Source organism: Suricata suricatta, chromosome 13, assembly GCF_006229205.1.
Source record: "Suricata suricatta isolate VVHF042 chromosome 13, meerkat_22Aug2017_6uvM2_HiC, whole genome shotgun sequence".
Lineage (NCBI taxonomy): Eukaryota > Metazoa > Chordata > Mammalia > Carnivora > Herpestidae > Suricata > Suricata suricatta.
The window spans coordinates 74,503,242-74,507,029 of NC_043712.1; positions in this window are offsets into that span (position 1 = coordinate 74,503,242).

Here is a 3,788-nt window from a genome sequence, read left to right on the forward strand (position 1 = left end):
TGGAGATCATGCATGTGAAGACCCAGGTAAGGCCTTCCTGGAATGTGCTAGGTACTCAGAGGTGAAATCTTATGCCCCGGCCAAGGCTGAGGGGTTCCACAATAAATCAGTGAGTGCCTTCACCCCATCTGGGGAGCCTTGTGTGTACATGTTCCATAACTCCTCGAGTCTATACATCTGAAGCCAAACCCTCTCCAGTGAGGGAAATTGAAGATGTAAATCTTAAGAACTGTCGGTGGTTATATCTCCTGCCATATGGAGCAAGGCTGTGCTCAGAAAGAATGACACTGACACCCAATGAGAAGCTGGATTTTGGGGTAAGAGACTCTTGACATCACTCAAGTCCGGGCTCCACTTACTGCTCTGGCCAGCTTCACCCTTCCCACAGCGTGGCTGTGCTTAAGATTTGGTTTCTGTCTCACATCCTACAGAGCGTAAACTGATACACATAGCAAGTGTTGCTCTTCTAATACTAGGCAAGGTGTCGTGAGTAAAGGGGGGAGAGCTGAGAATACCAGCCTCCTTCCAGTTTTGTCTCTTACTTGGTAATTCATTACAGCACTAATTTCTATTTCAGGCTGTCTAATGGAGATCCAAGGATATTAAACACAGGTGATAAGTGTTTTTTCCAAAGATGCTTTTTCCCACATATTTGGCTTTACCTGGTTGGAATTTTTCTTCAGAGAGTAAGCTTCATCATGACCCTCCTTCTCCTCTTCCCAGTGGAGCGCTTAAAGTAAGTTAATGGGTTTTGATATACGTCCAACTCAAGCTGCATAATATACTAATATATGGGCTGTTCCATCTGGGAAACACTTAAGAGATAAAGGAAATAATCTGATTAGTTGCTTCAGACAAATTGCTGCTCTCTGAAAATTCGTTTTTTAATGTAGAAAATAAGATCATATTTAATGCTTCTCTTCTGGCTTAGCCTTTTTTCGATGTTCAAGGGACTCCAACTGAATATTGACATGTAACAAAACACTGAAGCGTATGCAATTAGAAAACCTCAGACTATGCAAACAAGAATACATTTATTTTACTATCCTGCATCCAGAGTTATTCTTAAGAGTTGTTTTCAGGGACTCAAGGACCAAAAGAATCTGAGATGAGAATGAGGTACCTTAGCCCTTACTGGGAAAGACTAAATTCATTCTACATTCATTTTATATATGCTAAGTAGCACTGAACAGGTAAGGGCCAGATATACCTTCAACAGCAAAGTTCTCCATGACAGAATGTATTAGGAAACAAACCACAATTAAAAAAAACAAAAACAAAAACAAATAAACTGTAGGGGCACCTGGGTGGCTCAGTCAATTGAGTGACCAACTTTGCCTCAGGCCATGATCTCACAGTTGGTGAGGTCGAGCCCCACATCGGGCTCTGTGCTGACAGCTCAGAGCCTGGAGCCTGCTTCAAGTTCTGTCTCCCTCTCTCTCTGCCCCTCTCCCACTCACGCACTGCCTCTCTCTCTCAAAAATACACGTTAAAAAACATTTTTTAAATTATAGCCTACATAGAGAATCCTAAAAAGAACAACAAAATCAAAAACAGATTTGTTCCCCTGTATGCCCCTGTCCTCCATAATGAAACACCCCTGGAGTGAAACCGTGCTGTCATCGGTGGAGCTTGGTTTTAAGACTTTAAGGCTGTCGGGGCTCGTACTTTTGGCTACCGTCAGGAAAGATTTAAGCAAAATATTTCCCAGCTTTCAGAAAACTTATTACAAATGTCATTCTGTTTCATAATTAAAATAAAATACATAAAACCAACAAACGTTGGCCTTTTTTCCAAAAGGAGCTACTGCCGTGATCCCTCGCCAGAAGAAATGGGGTACCTGCCTCCATACGTCATCCCAAAGCCCTGTCCGTGCCCCCTCTCCTACCCAGACTGGTCCCATGTGCCTCCATGGCTTCCTGCATCGTCTCCTTGTTGGAGAACATCCCCAGACCACACAGATGGGAGGTGCCAGGAAGTGATTGCCCAGCACAACCTTTAACTAATGAGGCTGGGACTTCGTGGATAATCTCAAATTCCTCATCACTCATGGTGACGTTTGGAGGCCCATCCATCCTAACTAAGGGAGAGGCGGATCTTTCCTCCCAGCCCTGTCTCACTCCCTCACTCCCTCACGGTGCCTCCCGGGGTCGCCTCCCAAAAAAAGGACTTGCACCGACACCCTTGTTGAACCCGGTGCCTTGGGGAAAACTTGAAGGAAGACCATCTCCAAGCAGGTTGGTTTTACCGCGCGTCACTTCCTTCCCTTGTTACTACCTCGTTCCAACTTATCAACCCCCAAATGAGGTAAAGAGAGTTACCTCCATAATTCACACACACGGAAAGAAAATAGTTGATCTCTTTTACATTGAGAAGAGAGAACCAGCAATAATGGATGCTCCCCTTCGTTATCAGCAATGCACCCACAGGAACACATCCACACAAACCTGGAAGCCGTTTTACAAAACAGCAGGTGGGAGTAGGTTTTTCTCACAAATATATAAAGACTGCCCAGTTTTATCTGTAAAATAGATGCTAGACAGAGATGCTCAAACAATACCTATTTTCATGGATGAAAAGATAAGAGAATGAATGACAAGATTCCAGTTGTAGAATTGAGTACATGGGTCCTGAAAGCAAGATAAAGATTGGAAAGGCCATTGGACTGAACTTGAGGGTCCAAGAAGAACCTGGCATCAGCGCCGGCGCTGACAATGTCACTCACATAATATTACCCCCAAGCTTCAGCTTGAATTAAGAGTGTCAGACACGCCAGCACCAAGGGCTCTGGCCCACAAGTCAGGACAGCTGGACTGGAAATCAAACTCACTGGTAATTGACGCTTGACATTTAGCAAATCACAATCTCCACTGGATTAAATGCTGGGGTGGTATTTGGGCTTTACAGATTATTCTTAGAATGAAATGGAAACGTGGCATTGAAAATGTGGTTAATTAGGTTCCTTACCTAATGTAATTACCTCAGGGCCTTCAGCTATCTTTGTTTTGCTTAAAGAAAGAGAATAATTCAAACTCATGGTCTGGGAGCTTCTGGGTGTTTTTTTTTTTTTTTTTAACAGTAGAAACTTTTATTCAAAATGAACTCTTGGCTAGAAACCCGATTGATGTATCTTCATTTATTCAATCAACAAATATTTATCGGGCACCAGGCTTTGTTCAAAGTACTGGGTATATGGTGGTGAACATAGCAAACTAAATCTCTGACCTCATGGAACTTACAGCTTAGAAGACATGCTCTTGAAGGGTATATATGAGCTGGGAGAGGCAAGGGGGGTAGTCCCTGGGGCTCTTCAATATGCTTAAGAATCGTCTGGGAGGCACCTGGGTGGCTCAATCAGTTAAGGGTCCAGCTTCAGCTCAGGTCATGATCTTATGGTTCGTGGGTTCGAGCCCTGCATCGGGCTCTGTGCTGACAGCTAGCTCAAAGCCTAGAGCCTGCTTCGGATTCTGTGTCTCCCTCTCTCTCTGACCCTACCCTGCTCATGCTGTCTCTCTCTGTCTCTCAAAAATAAATAAGAAACATTAAAAATTAAAAAAAAAAAGAATCATCCGGGACCCTTGCATAATTGCACCCCCCCCCTCCATTCCTCCAGCAGCTGATTCTGTAAGTCTCAAGTGGGGAAATTAGAACTTTCAACAAATACTGCAAAGTATTTGACATGCAGGGGATACCAACCACACTGTGCAAAACACTGCCTGAGTGTTTCCTAGAGCACAGTCTTCAAGCCACGTGCCTAAATGATTTCTCTAAAGCCCGCCTTGCTATCC